This window comes from Lagenorhynchus albirostris, chromosome 18 (genome assembly GCF_949774975.1).
Source record: "Lagenorhynchus albirostris chromosome 18, mLagAlb1.1, whole genome shotgun sequence".
Taxonomy (NCBI): domain Eukaryota; kingdom Metazoa; phylum Chordata; class Mammalia; order Artiodactyla; family Delphinidae; genus Lagenorhynchus; species Lagenorhynchus albirostris.
In genome coordinates, this window is record NC_083112.1 from 79,350,030 (window position 1) to 79,371,358 (window position 21,329).

The window sequence follows — 21,329 nt, forward strand, 5'->3', positions numbered from 1 at the left end:
CGCGAGTTAGTGTGAGCGTACGGGTTAGGATTAGGGGACGGGTGAGGGTCAGGCTTCGGGGAAGGGTTAGGGTTAGGGTTCGGGCTAGGGTTAGGGTTAGGGGACGGGGACGGTTTAGGGTCCAGGTGAGGGTCCGACAACGCTTTAGGGGGAGCGTGCGTGTAAGGGCGCGGGTTAGTGTGAGCCTACGGGTTAGGATTAGGGGACGGGTGAGGGTCAGGCTTCGGGGAAGGGTTAGGGTTAGGGTTCGGGCTAGGGTTAGGGTTAGGTGACGGGGACGGTTTAGGATCCAGCTGAGAGTCCGACAACGCTTTAGGGGGAGTGTGCATGTGAGGGCGCAGGTTAGTGTTAGCGTATGGGTTAGGATTAGGGGACGGGTGAGGGTCAGGCTTCGGGGAAGGGTTAGGGTTAGGGTTCGGGCTAGGGTTAGGGTTAGGGGACGGGGATGGTTTAGGGTCGAGGTGAGCGTCCGACAACGCTTTAGGGGGAGCGTGCGTGTGAGGGCGAGGGTTAGTGTGAGCCTACGGGTTAGGATTAGGGGACGGGTGAGGGTCAGGCTTCGGGGAAGGGTTAGGGTTAGGGTTCGGGCTAGGGTTAGGGTTAGGGGACGGGGACGGTTTAGGGTCCAGGTGAGGGTCCGACAACGCTTTAGGGGGAGCGTGCGTGTGAGGGCGCGGGTTAGTGTTAGCGTACGGCTTAGGATTAGGGGACGGGTGAGGGTCATGCTTCGGGGAAGGGTTAGGGTTAGGGTTCGGGCTAGGGTTAGGGTTAGGGGACGGGGACGGTTTAGGGTCCAGGTGAGGGTCCGACAACGCTTTAGGGGGAGCGTGCGTGTGAGGTCGAGGGTTAGTTTTAGCGTACGGCTTAGGATTAGGGGACGGGTGAGGGTCATGCTTCGGGGAAGGGTTAGGGTTAGGGTTCGGGCTAGGGTTAGGGTTAGGGGACGGGGACGGTTTAGGGTCCGGGTGAGGGTCCGACAACGCTTTAGGGGGATCGTGCGTGTGAGGGCGCGGGTTAGTGTGAGCCTACGGGTTAGGATTAGGTGACGGGTGAGGGTCAGGCTTCGGGGAAGGGTTAGGGTTAGGGTTCGGGCTAGGGTTAGGGTTAGGGGACGGGGACGGTTTAGGGTCCAGGTGAGGGTCCGACAACGCTTTAGGGGGAGCGTGCGTGTGAGGGCGCGGGTTAGTGTTACCGTACGGGTTAGGATTAGGGGACGGGTGAGCGTCAGGCTTCGGGGAAGGGTTAGGGTTAGGGTTCGGGCTAGGGTTAGGGTTAGGGGACGGGGAAGGTTTAGGGTCCAGGTGAGGGTCCGACAACGCTTTAGGGGGAGCGTGCGTGTGAGGGCGCGAGTTAGTGATAGCATACGTCTTAGGATTAGGGGACGGGTGAGGGTCATGCTTCGGGGAAGGGTTAGGGTTAGGGTTCGGGCTAGGGTTAGTGTTAGGGGATGGGGACGGTTTAGTGTCCAGGTGAGGGTCCGACAACGCTTTAGGGGGATCGTGCGTGTGAGGGCGCGGGTTATTGTGAGCCTACGGGTTAGGATTAGGAGACGGGTGAGGGTCAGGCTTCGGGGAAGGGTTAGGGTTAGGGTTCTGGCTAGGGTTAGGGTTAGGGGACGGGGACGGTTTTGGGTCGAGGTGAGGGTCCGACAACGCTTTAGGGGGAGCGTGCGTGTGAGGGCGCGGGTTAGTGTTACCGTACGGGTTAGGATAACGGGACGGGTGAGCGTCAGGCTTCGGGGAAGGGTTAGGGTTAGGGTTCGGGCTAGGGTTAGGGTTAGGGGACGGGGACGGTTTAGGGTCGAGGTGAGGGTCCGACAACGCTTTAGGGGGAGCGTGCGTGTGAGGGCGCGGGTTAGTGTTAGCGTACGTGTTAGGATTAGGGGACGGGTGAGGGTCATGCTTCGGGGAAGGGTTAGGGTTAGGGTTCGGGCTAGGGTTAGGGTTAGGGGACGGGGACGGTTTAGGGTCCAGGTGAGGGTCCGACAACGCTTTAGGGGGATCGTGCGTGTGAGGGCGCGGGTTATTGTGAGCCTACGGGTTAGGATTAGGAGACGGGTGAGGGTCAGGCTTCGGGGAAGGGTTAGGGTTAGGGTTCTGGCTAGGGTTAGGGTTAGGGGACGGGGACGGTTTTGGGTCGAGGTGAGGGTCCGACAACGCTTTAGGGGGAGCGTGCGTGTGAGGGCGCGGGTTAGTGTTACCGTACGGGTTAGGATTAGGGGACGGGTGAGCGTCAGGCTTCGGGGAAGGGTTAGGGTTAGGGTTCGGGCTAGGGTTCGGGTTAGGGGACGGGGACGGTTTAGGGTCCAGGTGAGGGTCCGACAACGCTTTAGGGGGAGCGTGCGTGTGAGGGCGAGGTTTAGTGTTAGCGTACGGCTTAGGATTAGGGGACGGGTGAGGGTCATGCTTCGGGGAAGGGTTAGGGTTAGGGTTCGGGCTAGGGTTAGGGTTAGGGGACGGGGACGGTTTAGGGTCCAGGTGAGTGTCCGACAACTCTTTAGGGGGATCGTGCGTGTGAGGGCGCGGGTTAGTGTGAGCCTACGGGTTAGGATTAGGTGACGGGTGAGGGTCAGGCTTCGGGGAAGGGTTAGGGTTAGGGTTCAGGCTAGGGTTAGGGTTAGGGGACGGGGACGGTTTAGGGTCCAGGTGAGGTTCCGACAACGCTTTAGGGGGAGCGTGCGTGTGAGGGCGCGGGTTAGTGTTACCGTACGGGTTAGGATTAGGGGACGGGTGAGCGTCAGGCTTCGGGGAAGGGTTAGGGTTAGGGTTCGGGCTAGGGTTAGGGTTAGGGGACGGGGACGGTTTAGTGTCCAGGTGAGGTTCCGACAACGCTTTAGGGGGATCGTGCGTGTGAGGGCGCGGGTTAGTGTGAGCCTACGTGTTAGGATTAGGTGACGGGTGAGGGTCAGGCTTCGGGGAAGGGTTAGGGTTAGGGTTCGGGCTAGGGTTAGGGTTAGGGGACGGGGACGGTTTAGGGTCCAGGTGAGTGTCCGACAACGCTTTAGGGGGAGCGTGCGTGTGAGGGCGCGGGTTAGTGTTACCGTACGGGTTAGGATTAGGGGACGGTTGAGCGTCAGGCTTCGGGGAAGGGTTAGGGTTAGGGTTCGGGCTAGGGTTAGGGTTAGGGGACGGGGACGGTTTAGGGTCCAGGTGAGGGTCCGACAACGCTTTAGGTGGAGCGTGCGTGTGAGGGCGCGGGTTAGTGTTAGCGTACGGGATAGGATTAGGGGACGGGTGAGGGTCAGGCTTCGGGGAAGGTTTAGGGTTAGGGTTCGGGCTAGGGTTAGGGTTAGAGGACGGGGACGGTTTAGGGTCGAGGTGAGGGTCCGACAACGCTTTAGGGGGAGCGTGCGTGTGAGGGAGCGGGTTAGTGTGAGCCTATGGGTTAGGATTAGGGGACGGGTGAGGGTCAGGCTTCGGGGAAGGTTTAGGGTTAGGGTTCGGGCTAGGGTTAGGGTTAGGGGACGGGGACGGTTTAGGGTCCAGGTGAGGGTCCGACAACGCTTTAGGGGGAGCGTGCGTGTGAGGGCGCGGGTTAGTGTTAGCGTACGGCTTAGGATTAGGGGACGGGTGAGGGTCATGCTTCGGGGAAGGGTTAGGGTTAGGGTTCGGGCTAGGGTTAGGGTTAGGGGACGGGGACGGTTTAGGGTCCAGGTGAGGGTCCGACAACGCTTTAGGGCGAGCGTGCGTGTGAGGTCGCGGGTTAGTGTTAGCGTACGGCTTAGGATTAGGGGACGGGTGAGGGTCATGCTTCGGGGAAGGGTTAGGGTTAGGGTTCGGGCTAGGGTTAGGGTTAGGGGACGGGGACGGTTTAGGGTCCGGGTGAGGGTCCGACAACGCTTTAGGGGGATCGTGCATGTGAGGGCGCGGGTTAGTGTGAGCCTACGGTTTAGGATTAGGTGACGGGTGAGGGTCAGGCTTCGGGGATGGGTTAGGGTTAGGGTTCGGGCTAGGGTTAGGGTTAGGGGACGGGGACGGTTTAGGGTCCAGGTGAGGGTCCGACAACGCTTTAGGGGGAGCGTGCGTGCGAGGGCGCGGGTTAGTGTTACCGTACGGGTTAGGATTAGGGGACGGGTGAGCATCAGGCTTCGGGGAAGGGTTAGGGTTAGGGTTCGGGCTAGGGTTAGGGTTAGGGGACGGGGATGGTTTAGGGTCGAGGTGAGGGTCCGACAACGCTTTAGGGGGAGCGTGCGTGTGAGGGCGCGGGTTAGTGTTAGCGTACGTCTTAGGATTAGGGGACGGGTGAGGGTCATGCTTCGGGGAAGGGTTAGGGTTAGGGTTCGGGCTAGGGTTAGGGTTAGGGGACGGGGACGGTTTAGTGTCCAGGTGAGGTTCCGACAACGCTTTAGGGGGATCGTGCGTGTGAGGGCGCGGGTTAGTGTGAGCCTACGGGTTAGGATTAGCTGACGGGTGAGGGTCAGGCTTCGGGGAAGGGTGAGGGTTAGGGTTCGGGCTAGGGTTAGGGTTAGGGGACGGGGACGGTTTAGCGTCCAGGTGAGGGTCCGACAACGCTTTAGGGGGAGCGTGCGTGTGAGGGCGCGGGTTAGTGTTACCGTACGGGTTAGGATTAGGGGACGGGTGAGCGTCAGGCTTCGGGGAAGGGTTAGGGTTAGGGTTCGGGCTAGGGTTCGGGTTAGGGGACGGGGACGGTTTAGGGTCCAGGTGAGGGTCCGACAACGCTTTAGGGGGAGCGTGCGTGTGAGGGCGAGGTTTAGTGTTAGCGTACGGCTTAGGATTAGGGGACGGGTGAGGGTCATGCTTCGGGGAAGGGTTAGGGTTAGGGTTCGGGCTAGGGTTAGGGTTAGGGGACGGGGACGGTTTAGGGTCCAGGTGAGTGTCCGACAACTCTTTAGGGGGATCGTGCGTGTGAGGGCGCGGGTTAGTGTGAGCCTACGGGTTAGGATTAGGTGACGGGTGAGGGTCAGGCTTCGGGGAAGGGTTAGGGTTAGGGTTCAGGCTAGGGTTAGGGTTAGGGGACGGGGACGGTTTAGGGTCCAGGTGAGGTTCCGACAACGCTTTAGGGGGAGCGTGCGTGTGAGGGCGCGGGTTAGTGTTACCGTACGGGTTAGGATTAGGGGACGGGTGAGCGTCAGGCTTCGGGGAAGGGTTAGGGTTAGGGTTCTGGGTAGGGTTAGGGTTAGGGGACGGGGACGGTTTAGGGTCCAGGTGAGGGTCTGACAACGCTTTAGGGGGAGCGTGCGTGTGAGGGCGCGAGTTAGTGTGAGCGTACGGGTTAGGATTAGGGGACGGGTGAGGGTCAGGCTTCGGGGAAGGGTTAGGGTTAGGGTTCGGGCTAGGGTTAGGGTTAGGGGACGGGGACGGTTTAGGGTCCAGGTGAGGGTCCGACAACGCTTTAGGGGGAGCGTGCGTGTAAGGGCGCGGGTTAGTGTGAGCCTACGGGTTAGGATTAGGGGACGGGTGAGGGTCAGGCTTCGGGGAAGGGTTAGGGTTAGGGTTCGGGCTAGGGTTAGGGTTAGGTGACGGGGACGGTTTAGGATCCAGCTGAGAGTCCGACAACGCTTTAGGGGGAGTGTGCATGTGAGGGCGCGGGTTAGTGTTAGCGTACGGGTTAGGATTAGGGGACGGGTGAGGGTCAGGCTTCGGGGAAGGGTTAGGGTTAGGGTTCGGGCTAGGGTTAGGGTTAGGGGACGGGGATGGTTTAGGGTCGAGGTGAGCGTCCGACAACGCTTTAGGGGGAGCGTGCGTGTGAGGGCGAGGGTTAGTGTGAGCCTACGGGTTAGGATTAGGGGACGGGTGAGGGTCAGGCTTCGGGGAAGGGTTAGGGTTAGGGTTCGGGCTAGGGTTAGGGTTAGGGGACGGGGACGGTTTAGGGTCGAGGTGAGGGTCCAAGAACGCTTTAGGGGGAGCGTGCATGTAAGGGCGCGGGTTAGTGTGAGCCTACGTGTTAGGATTAGGGGACGGGTGAGGGTCAGGCTTCGGGGAAGGGTTAGGGTTAGGGTTCGGGCTAGGGTTAGGGTTAGGGGACGGGGACGGTTTAGGGTCCAGGTGAGGGTCCGACAACGCTTTAGGGGTAGCGTGCGTGTGAGGGCGCGGGTTAGTGTTAGCGTAAGGCTTAGGATTAGGGGACGGGTGAGGGTTATGCTTCGGGGATGGGTTAGGGTTAGGGTTCGGGCTTGGGTTAGGGTTAGGGGACGGGAAAGGTTTAGGGTCCAGGTGAGGGTCCGACAACGCTTTAGGGGGATCGTGCGTGTTAGGGCGCGGGTTAGTGTGAGTCTATGGGTTAGGATTAGGGGACGGGTGAGGGTCAGGCTTCGGGGAAGGGTTAGGGTTAGGGTTCGGGCTAGGGTTAGGGTTAGGGGACGGGGACGGTTTAGGGTCCAGGTGAGGGTCCGACAACGCTTTAGGGGGAGCGTGCGTGTGAGGGCGCAGGTTAGTGTTACCGTACGGGTTAGGATTAGGGGACGGGTGAGCGTCAGGCTTCGGGGAAGGGTTAGGGTTAGGGTTCGGGCTAGGGTTAGGGTTAGGGGACGGGGACGGTTTAGGGTCCAGGTGAGGGTCCGACAACGCTTTAGGGGGAGCGTGCGTGTGAGGGCGCGTGTTAGTGTTAGCGTACGGGTTAGGATTACGGGACGGGTGAGGGTCATGCTTCGGGGAATGGTTAGGGTTAGTGTTCGGGCTAGGGTTAGGGTTAGGGGACGGGGACGGTTTAGGGTCCAGGTGAGGGTCCGACACCGCTTTAGGGGGAGCGTGCATGTGAGGGCGCGGGTTAGTGTGAGCCTACGGGTTAGGATTAGGTGACGGGTGAGGGTCAGGCTTCGGGGAAGGGTTAGGGTTAGGGTTCAGGCTAGGGTTAGGGTTAGGGGACGGGGACGGTTTAGGGTCCAGGTGAGGTTCCGACAACGCTTTAGGGGGAGCGTGCGTGTGAGGGCGCGGGTTAGTGTTACCGTACGGGTTAGGATTAGGGGACGGGTGAGCGTCAGGCTTCGGGGAAGGGTTAGGGTTAGGGTTCGGGGTAGGGTTAGGGTTAGGGGACGGGGACGGTTTAGGGTCCAGGTGAGGGTCTGACAACGCTTTAGGGGGAGCGTGCGTGTGAGGGCGCGAGTTAGTGTGAGCGTACGGGTTAGGATTAGGGGACGGGTGAGGGTCAGGCTTCGGGGAAGGGTTAGGGTTAGGGTTCGGGCTAGGGTTAGGGTTAGGGGACGGGGACGGTTTAGGGTCCAGGTGAGGGTCCGACAACGCTTTAGGGGGAGCGTGCGTGTAAGGGCGCGGGTTAGTGTGAGCCTACGGGTTAGGATTAGGGGACGGGTGAGGGTCAGGCTTCGGGGAAGGGTTAGGGTTAGGGTTCGGGCTAGGGTTAAGGTTAGGTGACGGGGACGGTTTAGGATCCAGCTGAGAGTCCGACAACGCTTTAGGGGGAGTGTGCATGTGAGGGCGCGGGTTAGTGTTAGCGTACGGGTTAGGATTAGGGGACGGGTGAGGGTCAGGCTTCGGGGAAGGGTTAGGGTTAGGGTTTGGGCTAGGGTTAGGGTTAGGGGACGGGGATGGTTTATGGTCGAGGTGAGCGTCCGACAACGCTTTAGGGGGAGCGTGCGTGTGAGGGCGAGGGTTACTGTGAGCCTACGGGTTAGGATTAGGGGACGGGTGAGGTTCAGGCTTCGGGGAAGGGTTAGGGTTAGGGTTCGGGCTAGGGTTAGGGTTAGGGGACGGGGACGGTTTAGGGTCCAGGTGAGGGTCCGACAACGCTTTAGGGGGAGCGTGCGTGTGAGGGCGCGGGTTAGTGTTAGCGTACGGCTTAGGATTAGGGGACGGGTGAGGGTCATGCTTCGGGGAAGGGTTAGGGTTAGGGTTCGGGCTAGGGTTAGGGTTAGGGTACGGGGACGGTTTAGGGTCCAGGTGAGGGTCCGACAACGCTTTAGGGGGAGCGTGCGTGTGAGGTCGCGGGTTAGTGTTAGCGTACGGCTTAGGATTAGGGGACGGGTGAGGGTCATGCTTCGGGTAAGGGTTAGGGTTAGGGTTCGGGCTAGGGTTAGGGTTAGGGGACGGGGACGGTTTAGGGTCCGGGTGAGGGTCCGACAACGCTTTAGGGGGATCGTGCGTGTGAGGGTGCGGGTTAGTGTGAGCCTACGGGTTAGGATTAGGTGACGGGTGAGGGTCAGGCTTCGGGGAAGGGTTAGGGTTAGGGTTCGGGCTAGGGTTAGGGTTAGGGGACGGGGACGGTTTAGGGTCCAGGTGAGGGTCCGACACCGCTTTAGGGGGAGCGTGCATGTGAGGGCGCGGGTTAGTGTGAGCCTACGGGTTAGGATTAGGTGACGGGTGAGGGTCAGGCTTCGGGGAAGGGTTAGGGTTAGGGTTCGGGCTAGGGTTAGGGTTAGGGGACGGGGACGGTTTAGGGTCCAGGAGAGGGTCCGACAACGCTTTAGGGGGAGCGTGCGTGTGAGGGCGCGGGTTAGTGTTACCGTACGGGTTAGGATTAGGGGACGGGTGAGCGTCAGGCTTCGGGGAAGGGTTAGGGTTAGGGTTCGGGCTAGGGTTAGGGTTAGGGGACGGGGACGGTTTAGGGTCCAGGTGAGGGTCCGACAACGCTTTAGGGGGAGCGTGCGTGTGAGAGCGAGGTTTAGTGTTAGCGTACGGCTTAGGATTAGGGGACGGGTGAGGGTCATGCTTCGGGGAAGGGTTAGGGTTAGGGTTCGGGCTAGGGTTAGGGTTAGGGGACGGGGACGGTTTAGGGTCCAGGTGAGTGTCCGACAACGCTTTAGGGGGATCGTGCGTGTGAGGGCGCGGGTTAGTGTGAGCCTACGGGTTAGGATTAGGTGACGGGTGAGGGTCAGGCTTCGGGGAAGGGTTAGGGTTAGGGTTCAGGCTAGGGTTAGGGTTAGGGGACGGGGACGGTTTAGGGTCCAGGTGAGGTTCCGACAACGCTTTAGGGGGAGCGTGCGTGTGAGGGCGCGGGTTAGTGTTACCGTACGGGTTAGGATTAGGGGACGGGTGAGCGTCAGGCTTCGGGGAAGGGTTAGGGTTAGGGTTCGGGCTAGGGTTAGGGTTAGGGGACGGGGACGGTTTAGGGTCCTGGTGAGGGTCTGACAACGCTTTAGGGGGAGCGTGCGTGTGAGGGCGCGAGTTAGTGTGAGCGTACGGGTTAGGATTAGGGGACGGGTGAGGGTCAGGCTTCGGGGAAGGGTTAGGGTTAGGGTTCGGGCTAGGGTTAGGGTTAGGGGACGGGGACGGTTTAGGGTCCAGGTGAGGGTCCGACAACGCTTTAGGGGGAGCGTGCGTGTAAGGGCGCGGGTTAGTGTGAGCCTACGGGTTAGGATTAGGGGACGGGTGAGGGTCAGGCTTCGGGGAAGGGTTAGGGTTAGGGTTCGGGCTAGGGTTAGGGTTAGGTGACGGGGACGGTTTAGGATCCAGCTGAGAGTCCGACAACGCTTTAGGGGGAGTGTGCATGTGAGGGCGCAGGTTAGTGTTAGCGTATGGGTTAGGATTAGGGGACGGGTGAGGGTCAGGCTTCGGGGAAGGGTTAGGGTTAGGGTTCGGGCTAGGGTTAGGGTTAGGGGACGGGGATGGTTTAGGGTCGAGGTGAGCGTCCGACAACGCTTTAGGGGGAGCGTGCGTGTGAGGGCGAGGGTTAGTGTGAGCCTACGGGTTAGGATTAGGGGACGGGTGAGGGTCAGGCTTCGGGGAAGGGTTAGGGTTAGGGTTCGGGCTAGGGTTAGGGTTAGGGGACGGGGACGGTTTAGGGTCCAGGTGAGGGTCCGACAACGCTTTAGGGGGAGCGTGCGTGTGAGGGCGCGGGTTAGTGTTAGCGTACGGCTTAGGATTAGGGGACGGGTGAGGGTCATGCTTCGGGGAAGGGTTAGGGTTAGGGTTCGGGCTAGGGTTAGGGTTAGGGGACGGGGACGGTTTAGGGTCCAGGTGAGGGTCCGACAACGCTTTAGGGGGAGCGTGCGTGTGAGGTCGAGGGTTAGTTTTAGCGTACGGCTTAGGATTAGGGGACGGGTGAGGGTCATGCTTCGGGGAAGGGTTAGGGTTAGGGTTCGGGCTAGGGTTAGGGTTAGGGGACGGGGACGGTTTAGGGTCCGGGTGAGGGTCCGACAACGCTTTAGGGGGATCGTGCGTGTGAGGGCGCGGGTTAGTGTGAGCCTACGGGTTAGGATTAGGTGACGGGTGAGGGTCAGGCTTCGGGGAAGGGTTAGGGTTAGGGTTCGGGCTAGGGTTAGGGTTAGGGGACGGGGACGGTTTAGGGTCCAGGTGAGGGTCCGACAACGCTTTAGGGGGAGCGTGCGTGTGAGGGCGCGGGTTAGTGTTACCGTACGGGTTAGGATTAGGGGACGGGTGAGCGTCAGGCTTCGGGGAAGGGTTAGGGTTAGGGTTCGGGCTAGGGTTAGGGTTAGGGGACGGGGAAGGTTTAGGGTCCAGGTGAGGGTCCGACAACGCTTTAGGGGGAGCGTGCGTGTGAGGGCGCGAGTTAGTGATAGCATACGTCTTAGGATTAGGGGACGGGTGAGGGTCATGCTTCGGGGAAGGGTTAGGGTTAGGGTTCGGGCTAGGGTTAGTGTTAGGGGATGGGGACGGTTTAGTGTCCAGGTGAGGGTCCGACAACGCTTTAGGGGGATCGTGCGTGTGAGGGCGCGGGTTATTGTGAGCCTACGGGTTAGGATTAGGAGACGGGTGAGGGTCAGGCTTCGGGGAAGGGTTAGGGTTAGGGTTCTGGCTAGGGTTAGGGTTAGGGGACGGGGACGGTTTTGGGTCGAGGTGAGGGTCCGACAACGCTTTAGGGGGAGCGTGCGTGTGAGGGCGCGGGTTAGTGTTACCGTACGGGTTAGGATAACGGGACGGGTGAGCGTCAGGCTTCGGGGAAGGGTTAGGGTTAGGGTTCGGGCTAGGGTTAGGGTTAGGGGACGGGGACGGTTTAGGGTCGAGGTGAGGGTCCGACAACGCTTTAGGGGGAGCGTGCGTGTGAGGGCGCGGGTTAGTGTTAGCGTACGTGTTAGGATTAGGGGACGGGTGAGGGTCATGCTTCGGGGAAGGGTTAGGGTTAGGGTTCGGGCTAGGGTTAGGGTTAGGGGACGGGGACGGTTTAGGGTCCAGGTGAGGGTCCGACAACGCTTTAGGGGGATCGTGCGTGTGAGGGCGCGGGTTATTGTGAGCCTACGGGTTAGGATTAGGAGACGGGTGAGGGTCAGGCTTCGGGGAAGGGTTAGGGTTAGGGTTCTGGCTAGGGTTAGGGTTAGGGGACGGGGACGGTTTTGGGTCGAGGTGAGGGTCCGACAACGCTTTAGGGGGAGCGTGCGTGTGAGGGCGCGGGTTAGTGTTACCGTACGGGTTAGGATAACGGGACGGGTGAGCGTCAGGCTTCGGGGAAGGGTTAGGGTTAGGGTTCGGGCTAGGGTTAGGGTTAGGGGACGGGGACGGTTTAGGGTCGAGGTGAGGGTCCGACAACGCTTTAGGGGGAGCGTGCGTGTGAGGGCGCGGGTTAGTGTTAGCGTACGTGTTAGGATTAGGGGACGGGTGAGGGTCATGCTTCGGGGAAGGGTTAGGGTTAGGGTTCGGGCTAGGGTTAGGGTTAGGGGACGGGGACGGTTTAGGGTCCAGGTGAGGGTCCGACAACGCTTTAGGGGGATCGTGCGTGTGAGGGCGCGGGTTAGTGTGAGCCTACGGGTTAGGATTAGGTGACGGGTGAGGGTCCGGCTTCGGGGAAGGGTTAGGGTTAGGGTTCGGGCTAGGGTTAGGGTTAGGGGACGGGGACGGTTTAGGGTCCAGGTGAGGGTCCGACAACGCTTTAGGGGGAGCGTGCATGTGAGGGCGCGGGTTACTGTTAGCGTACGGGTTAGGATTAGGGGACGGGTGAGCGTCAGGCTTCGGGGAAGGTTTAGGGTTAGGGTTCGGGCTAGGGTTAGGGTTAGGGGACGGGTACGGTTTAGGGTCCAGGTGAGGGTCCGACAACGCTTTAGGGGGAGCGTGCGTGTGAGGGCGTGGGTTAGTGTTAGCGTACGGGTTAGGATTAGGGGACGGGTGAGGGTCAGGCTTCGGGGAAGGGTTAGGGTTAGGGTTCGGGCTAGGGTTAGGGTTAGGGGACGGGGACGGTTTAGGGTCCAGGTGAGGGTCCGACAACGCTTTAGGGGGCGCGTGCGTGTGAGGGCGCGGGTTAGTGTTAGCGTACGTCTTAGGATTAGGAGACGGGTGAGGGTCATGCTTCGGGGAAGGTTTAGGGTTAGGGTTCGGGCTACGGTTAGGGTTAGGGGACGGGGACGGTTTAGGGTCCAGGTGAGGGTCCGACAACGCTTTAGGGGGATCGTGCGTGTGAGGGCGTGGGTTAGCGTGAGCCTACGGGTTAGGATTAGGTGACGGGTGAGGGTCAGGCTTCGGGGAAGGGTTAGGGTTAGGGTTCGGGCTAGGGTTAGGGTTAGGGGATGGGGACGGTTTAGGGTCCAGGTGAGGGTCCGACAACGCTTTAGGGGGAGCGTGCGTGTGAGGGCGCGGGTTAGTGTTGCCGTACGGGTTAGGATTAGGGGCGGGTGAGCGTCAGGCTTCGGGGAAGTGTTAGGGTTAGGGTTCGGGCTAGGGTTAGGGTTAGGGTTAGGGGACGGTTTAGGGTCCAGGTGAGGGTCTGACAACGCTTTAGGGGGAGCGTGCGTGTGAGGGCGCGGGTTAGTGTGAGCCTACGGGTTAGGATTAGGGGACGGGTGAGGGTCAGGCTTCGGGGAAGGGTTAGGGTTAGGGTTCGGGCTAGGGTTAGGGTTAGGGGACGGGGACGGTTTAGGGTCCAGGTGAGGGTCCGACAACGCTTTAGGGGGAGCATGCGTGTGAGGGCCCTGGTTAGTGTTAGCGTGCGGGTTAGGATTAGGTGATGGGTGAGGGTCAGGCTTCGGGGAAGTGTTAGGGTTAGGGTTCGGGCTAGGGTTAGGGTTAGGGTACGGGGACGGCTTAGGGTCCAATTGAGGGTCCGACAACGCTTTAGGGGGAGCGTGCGTGTGAGGGCGCGGGTTAGTGTTAGCGTACGGGTTAGGATTAGGGGACGGGTGAGGGTCAGGCTTCGGGGAAGGGTTAGGGTTAGGGTTCGGGCTAGGGTTAGGGTTAGGGTACGGGGACGGTTTAGGGTCCAGGTGAGGTTCCGACAATGCTTTAGGGGGAGCGTGCCTGTGAGGGCGCAGGTTAGTGTGAGCCTACGGTTTAGGATTAGGGGACGGGTGACTGTCAGGCTTCGGGGAAGTGTTAGGGTTAGGGTTCAGGCTAGGGTTAGGGTTAGGGAACGGGGACGGTTTAGGGTCCAGGTGAGGTTCCGACAACGCTTTAGGGGGAGCGTGCGTGTGAGGGCGCGAGTTAGTGTGAGCGTACGGGTTAGGATTAGGGGACGGGTGAGGGTCGGGCTTCGGGGAAGGGTTAGGGTTAGGGTTCGGGCTAGGGTTAGGTTTAGAGGACGGGGACGGTTTAGGGTCCAGGTGAGGGTCTGACAACGCTTTAGGGGGAGCGTGCGTGTGAGGGCACGAGTTAGTGTGAGCGTACGGGTTAGGATTAGGGGACGGGTGAGGGTCGGGCTTCGGGGTAGTGTTATGGTTAGGGTTCGGTCTAGGGTTAGGGTTAGGGGACGGGGACGGTTTAGGGTCCTGGTGAGGGTCCGACAACGCTTTAGGGGGAGCGTGCGTGTGAGGGCGCGGGTTGGTGTGAGCCTACGGGTTAGGATTAGGGGACGGGTGAGGGTCAGGCTTCAGGGAAGGGTTAGGGTTAGGGTACGGGCTAGGTTTAGGGTTAGGGGACGGGGACGGTTTAGGGTCCAGGTGAGGGTCCGACAACGCTTTAGGGGGAGCGTGCGTGTGAGGGCGCGGGTTAGTGTTAGCGTACGGGTGAGGATTAGGGGACGGGTGAGGGTCAGGCTTCGGGGAAGTGTTAGGGTTAGGTTTCGGGCTAGGGTTAGGGTTAGGGGACGGGGACGGTTTAGGGTCCAGGTGAGGGTCCGACAACGCTTTAGGGGGATCGTGCTTGTGAGGGCGCGGGTTAGTGTGAGCCTACGGGTTAGGATTAAGTGACGGGTGAGTGTCAGGCTTCGGGGAATGGTTAGGGTTAGGCTTCGGGCTAGGGTTAGGGTTAGGGGACGGGGCCGGTTTAGGGTCCAGGTGAGGGTCCGACAACGCTTTAGGGGGAGCGTGCGTGTGAGGGCGCGGGTTAGTGTTAGCGTACGGGTTAGGATTAGGGGACGGGTGAGCGTCAGGCTTCGGGGAAGTGTTAGGGTTAGGGTTCGGGCTAGGATTAGGGTTAGGGGACGGGGACGGTTTAGGGTCCAGGTGAGGGTCCGACAACGCTTTAGGGGGAGCGTGCGTGTGAGGGCGCGGGTTAGTGTTAGCGTACGGCTTAGGATTAGGGCACGGGTGAGGGTCATGCTTCGGGGAAGGGTTAGGTTTAGGGTTCGGGCTAGGGTTAGGGTTAGGGGACGGGGACGGTTTAGGGTCCAGGTGAGGGTCCGACAACGCTTTAGGGGGAGCGTGCGTGTGAGGGCGCGGGTTAGTGTTAGCGTACGTCTTAGGATTAGGGGACGGGTGAGGGTCAGGCTTCGGGGAAGGGTTAGGGTTAGGGTTCGGGCTAGGGTTAGGGTTACGGGACGGGGACGGTTTAGGGTCGAGGTGAGGGTCCGACAACGCTTTAGGTGGAGCGTGCGTGTGAGGGCGCGGGTTAGTGTTAGCGTGCGGGTTAGGATTAGGGGACGGGTCAGGGTCAGGCTTCGGGGAAGGGTTAGGTTTAGGGTTCGGGCTAGGGTTAGGGTTAGGGGACGGGGACGGCTTAGGGTCCAATTGAGGGTCCGACAACGCTTTAGGGGGAGCGTGCGTGTGAGGGCGCGGTTTAGTGTTAGCGTACGGGTTAGGATTAGGGGACGGGTGATGGTCAGGCTTCGGGGAAGGGTTAAGGTTAGGGTTCGGGCTAGGGGTAGGGCTAGGGTACGGGGACATTTTAGGGTCCAGGTGAGGTTCAGACAATGCTTTAGGGGGAGCGTGCGTGTGAGGGCGCGGGTTAGTGTGAGCGTACGGCTTAGGATTAGGGGACGGGTGAGGGTCAGGCTTCGGGGAAGGGTTAGGGTTAGGGTTCGGGCTAGGGTTAGGGTTAGGGGACGGGGACGGTTTAGGGTCCAGGTGAGGGTTCGACAACGCTTTAGGGGGAGCGTGCGTGTGAGGGCGCGGGTTAGTGTTAGCGTATGGGTGAGGAATAGGGGACGGGTGAGGGTCAGGCTTCGGGGAAGGGTTAGGGTTAGGGTTCGGGCTAGGGTTAGGTTTAGGGGACGGGGACGGTTTAGGGACCAGGTGAGGGTCCGACAACGCTTTAGGGGGATCGTGCGTGTGAGGGCGCGGGTTAGTGTGAGCCTACGGGTTAGGATTAGGTGACGGGTGAGGGTAGGGTTCGGGGAAGGGTTAGGGTTAGGGTTCGGGCTAGGGTTAGGGTTAGGGGATGGGGACGGTTTAGGGTCCAGGTGAGGGTCCGACAACGCTTTAGGGGGAGCGTGCGTGTGAGGGCGCGGGTTAGGGTTGCCGTACGGGTTAGGATTAGGGGACGGGTGAGCGTCAGTCTTCGGGGAAGGGTTAGGGTTAGGATTCGGTCTAGGGTTAGGGTTAGGGGACAGGGACGGTTTAGGGTCCAGGTGAGGTTCCGACAATGCTTTAGGGGGAGCGTGCGTGTGAGGGCGCGGGTTAGTGTGAGCCTACGGGTTAGGATTAGGGGACGGGTGAGGGTCAGGCTTCGGGGAAGGGTTAGGGTTAGGGTTCGGGCTAGGGTTAGGGTTAGGGGACGGGGACGGTTTAGGGTCCAGGTGAGGGTCTGACAACGCTTTAGGGGGAGCGTGCGTGTGAGGGCGCGAGTTAGTGTGAGCGTACGGGTTAGGATTAGGGGACGGGTGAGGGTCAGGCTTCGGGGAAGTGTTATGGTTAGGGTTCGGGCTAGGGTTAGGGTTAGGGGACGGGGACGGTTTAGGGTCCTGGTGAGGGTCCGACAACGCTTTAGGGGGAGCGTGCGTGTAAGGGCGCGGGTTAGTGTGAGCCTACGGGTTAGGATTAGGGGACGGGTGAGGGTCAGGCTTCGGGGAAGTGTTAGGGTTAGGGTTCGAGCTAGGGTTAGGGTTAGGGGACGGGGACGGTTTAGGATCCAGCTGAGGGTCCAACAACACTTTAGGGGGAGCGTGCATGTGAGGGCGCGGGTTAGTGTTAGCGTACGGGTGAGGATTAGGGGACGGGTGAGGGTCAGGCTTCGGGGAAGGGTTAGGGTTAGGGTTCGGGCTAGGGTTAGGGTTAGGGGACGGGGACGGTTTAGGGTCCGGGTGAGGGTCCGACAACGCTTTAGGGGGATCGTGCATGTGAGGGCGCGGGTTAGTGTGAGCCTACGGTTTAGGATTAGGTGACGGGTGAGGGTCAGGCTTCGGGGATGGGTTAGGGTTAGGGTTCGGGCTAGGGTTAGGGTTAGGGGACGGGGACGGTTTAGGGTCCAGGTGAGGGTCCGACAACGCTTTAGGGGGAGCGTGCGTGCGAGGGCGCGGGTTAGTGTTAGCGTACGGGTGAGGATTAGGGGACGGGTGAGGGTCAGGCTTCGGGGAAGTGTTAGGGTTAGGTTTCGGGCTAGGGTTAGGGTTAGGGGACGGGGACGGTTTAGGGTCCAGGTGAGGGTCCGACAACGCTTTAGGGGGATCGTGCTTGTGAGGGCGCGGGTTAGTGTGAGCCTACGGGTTAGGATTAAGTGACGGGTGAGTGTCAGGCTTCGGGGAATGGTTAGGGTTAGGCTTCGGGCTAGGGTTAGGGTTAGGGGACGGGGCCGGTTTAGGGTCCAGGTGAGGGTCCGACAACGCTTTAGGGGGAGCGTGCGTGTGAGGGCGCGGGTTAGTGTTAGCGTACGGGTTAGGATTAGGGGACGGGTGAGCGTCAGGCTTCGGGGAAGTGTTAGGGTTAGGGTTCGGGCTAGGATTAGGGTTAGGGGACGGGGACGGTTTAGGGTCCAGGTGAGGGTCCGACAACGCTTTAGGGGGAGCGTGCGTGTGAGGGCGCGGGTTAGTGTTAGCGTACGGCTTAGGATTAGGGCACGGGTGAGGGTCATGCTTCGGGGAAGGGTTAGGTTTAGGGTTCGGGCTAGGGTTAGGGTTAGGGGACGGGGACGGTTTAGGGTCCAGGTGAGGGTCCGACAACGCTTTAGGGGGAGCGTGCGTGTGAGGGCGCGGGTTAGTGTTAGCGTACGTCTTAGGATTAGGGGACGGGTGAGGGTCAGGCTTCGGGGAAGGGTTAGGGTTAGGGTTCGGGCTAGGGTTAGGGTTACGGGACGGGGACGGTTTAGGGTCGAGGTGAGGGTCCGACAACGCTTTAGGTGGAGCGTGCGTGTGAGGGCGCGGGTTAGTGTTAGCGTGCGGGTTAGGATTAGGGGACGGGTCAGGGTCAGGCTTCGGGGAAGGGTTAGGTTTAGGGTTCGGGCTAGGGTTAGGGTTAGGGGACGGGGACGGCTTAGGGTCCAATTGAGGGTCCGACAACGCTTTAGGGGGAGCGTGCGTGTGAGGGCGCGGTTTAGTGTTAGCGTACGGGTTAGGATTAGGGGACGGGTGATGGTCAGGCTTCGGGGAAGGGTTAAGGTTAGGGTTCGGGCTAGGGGTAGGGCTAGGGTACGGGGACATTTTAGGGTCCAGGTGAGGTTCAGACAATGCTTTAGGGGGAGCGTGCGTGTGAGGGCGCGGGTTAGTGTGAGCGTACGGCTTAGGATTAGGGGACGGGTGAGGGTCAGGCTTCGGGGAAGGGTTAGGGTTAGGGTTCGGGCTAGGGTTAGGGTTAGGGGACGGGGACGGTTTAGGGTCCAGGTGAGGGTTCGACAACGCTTTAGGGGGAGCGTGCGTGTGAGGGCGCGGGTTAGTGTTAGCGTATGGGTGAGGAATAGGGGACGGGTGAGGGTCAGGCTTCGGGGAAGGGTTAGGGTTAGGGTTCGGGCTAGGGTTAGGTTTAGGGGACGGGGACGGTTTAGGGACCAGGTGAGGGTCCGACAACGCTTTAGGGGGATTGTGCGTGTGAGGGCGCGGGTTAGTGTGAGCCTACGGGTTAGGATTAGGTGACGGGTGAGGGTAGGGTTCGGGGAAGGGTTAGGGTTAGGGTTCGGGCTAGGGTTAGGGTTAGGGGATGGGGACGGTTTAGGGTCCAGGTGAGGGTCCGACAACGCTTTAGGGGGAGCGTGCGTGTGAGGGCGCGGGTTAGGGTTGCCGTACGGGTTAGGATTAGGGGACGGGTGAGCGTCAGTCTTCGGGGAAGGGTTAGGGTTAGGATTCGGTCTAGGGTTAGGGTTAGGGGACAGGGACGGTTTAGGGTCCAGGTGAGGTTCCGACAATGCTTTAGGGGGAGCGTGCGTGTGAGGGCGCGGGTTAGTGTGAGCCTACGGGTTAGGATTAGGGGACGGGTGAGGGTCAGGCTTCGGGGAAGGGTTAGGGTTAGGGTTCGGGCTAGGGTTAGGGTTAGGGGACGGGGACGGTTTAGGGTCCAGGTGAGGGTCTGACAACGCTTTAGGGGGAGCGTGCGTGTGAGGGCGGGAGTTAGTGTGAGCGTACGGGTTAGGACTAGGGGACGGGTGAGGGTCAGGCTTCGGGGTAGTGTTATGGTTAGGGTTCGGGCTAGGGTTAGGGTTAGGTGACGGGGACGGTTTAGGGTCCTGGTGAGGGTCCGACAACGCTTTAGGGGGAGCGTCGTGTAAGGGCGCGGGTTAGTGTGAGCCTACGGGTTAGGATTAGGGGACGGGTGAGGGTCAGGCTTCGGGGAAGTGTTAGGGTTAGGGTTCGAGCTAGGGTTAGGGTTAGGGGACGGGGACGGTTTAGGATCCAGCTGAGGGTCCAACAACACTTTAGGGGGAGCGTGCATGTGAGGGCGCGGGTTAGTGTTAGCGTACGGGTGAGGATTAGGGGACGGGTGAGGGTCAGGCTTCGGGGAAGGGTTAGGGTTAGGGTTCGGGCTAGGGTTAGGGTTAGGGGACGGGGACGGTTTAGGGTCCGGGTGAGGGTCCGACAACGCTTTAGGGGGATCGTGCATGTGAGGGCGCGGGTTAGTGTGAGCCTACGGTTTAGGATTAGGTGACGGGTGAGGGTCAGGCTTCGGGGATGGGTTAGGGTTAGGGTTCGGGCTAGGGTTAGGGTTAGGGGACGGGGACGGTTTAGGGTCCAGGTGAGGGTCCGACAACGCTTTAGGGGGAGCGTGCGTGCGAGGGCGCGGGTTAGTGTTACCGTACGGGTTAGGATTAGGGGACGGGTGAGCATCAGGCTTCGGGGAAGGGTTAGGGTTAGGGTTCGGGCTAGGGTTAGGGTTAGGGGACGGGGATGGTTTAGGGTCGAGGTGAGGGTCCGACAACGCTTTAGGGGGAGCGTGCGTGTGAGGGCGCGGGTTAGTGTTAGCGTACGTCTTAGGATTAGGGGACGGGTGAGGGTCATGCTTCGGGGAAGGGTTAGGGTTAGGGTTCGGGCTAGGGTTAGGGTTAGGGGACGGGGACGGTTTAGTGTCCAGGTGAGGTTCCGACAACGCTTTAGGGGGATCGTGCGTGTGAGGGCGCGGGTTAGTGTGAGCCTACGGGTTAGGATTAGCTGACGGGTGAGGGTCAGGCTTCGGGGAAGGGTTAGGGTTAGGGTTCGGGCTAGGGTTAGGGTTAGGGGACGGGGACGGTTTAGCGTCCAGGTGAGGGTCCGACAACGCTTTAGGGGGAGCGTGCGTGTGAGGGCGCGGGTTAGTGTTACCGTACGGGTTAGGATTAGGGGACGGGTGAGCGTCAGGCTTCGGGGAAGGGTTAGGGTTAGGGTTCGGGCTAGGGTTCGGGTTAGGGGACGGGGACGGTTTAGGGTCCAGGTGAGGGTCCGACAACGCTTTAGGGGGAGCGTGCGTGTGAGGGCGAGGTTTAGTGTTAGCGTACGGCTTAGGATTAGGGGACGGGTGAGGGTCATGCTTCGGGGAAGGGTTAGGGTTAGGGTTCGGGCTAGGGTTAGGGTTAGGGGACGGGGACGGTTTAGGGTCCAGGTGAGTGTCCGAAAACTCTTTAGGGGGATCGTGCGTGTGAGGGCGCGGGTTAGTGTGAGCCTACGGGTTAGGATTAGGTGACGGGTGAGGGTCAGGCTTCGGGGAAGGGTTAGGGTTAGGGTTCAGGCTAGGGTTAGGGTTAGGGGACGGGGACGGTTTAGGGTCCAGGTGAGGTTCCGACAACGCTTTAGGGGGAGCGTGCGTGTGAGGGCGCGGGTTAGTGTTACCGTACGGGTTAGGATTAGGGGACGGGTGAGCGTCAGGCTTCGGGGAAGGGTTAGGGTTAGGGTTCGGGCTAGGGTTAGGGTTAGGGGACGGGGACGGTTTAGTGTCCAGGTGAGGTTCCGACAACGCTTTAGGGGGATCGTGCGTGTGAGGGCGCGGGTTAGTGTGAGCCTACGTGTTAGGATTAGGTGACGGGTGAGGGTCAGGCTTCGGGGAAGGGTTAGGGTTAGGGTTCGGGCTAGGGTTAGGGTTAGGGGACGGGGACGGTTTAGGGTCCAGGTGAGTGTCCGACAACGCTTTAGGGGGAGCGTGCGTGTGAGGGCGCGGGTTAGTGTTACCGTACGGGTTAGGATTAGGGGACGGTTGAGCGTCAGGCTTCGGGGAAGGGTTAGGGTTAGGGTTCGGGCTAGGGTTAGGGTTAGGGGACGGGGACGGTTTAGGGTCCAGGTGAGGGTCCGACAACGCTTTAGGTGGAGCGTGCGTGTGAGGGCGCGGGTTAGTGTTAGCGTACGGGATAGGATTAGGGGACGGGTGAGGGTCAGGCTTCGGGGAAGGTTTAGGGTTAGGGTTCGGGCTAGGGTTAGGGTTAGAGGACGGGGACGGTTTAGGGTCGAGGTGAGGGTCCGACAACGCTTTAGGGGGAGCGTGCGTGTGAGGGAGCGGGTTAGTGTGAGCCTATGGGTTAGGATTAGGGGACGGGTGAGGGTCAGGCTTCGGGGAAGGTTTAGGGTTAGGGTTCGGGCTAGGGTTAGGGTTAGGGGACGGGGACGGTTTAGGGTCCAGGTGAGGGTCCGACAACGCTTTAGGGGGAGCGTGCGTGTGAGGGCGCGGGTTAGTGTTAGCGTACGGCTTAGGATTAGGGGACGGGTGAGGGTCATGCTTCGGGGAAGGGTTAGGGTTAGGGTTCGGGCTAGGGTTAGGGTTAGGGGACGGGGACGGTTTAGGGTCCAGTTGAGGGTCCGACAACGCTTTAGGGCGAGCGTGCGTGTGAGGTCGCGGGTTAGTGTTAGCGTACGGCTTAGGATTAGGGGACGGGTGAGGGTCATGCTTCGGGGAAGGGTTAGGGTTAGGGTTCGGGCTAGGGTTAGGGTTAGGGGACGGGGACGGTTTAGGGTCCGGGTGAGGGTCCGACAACGCTTTAGGGGGATCGTGCATGTGA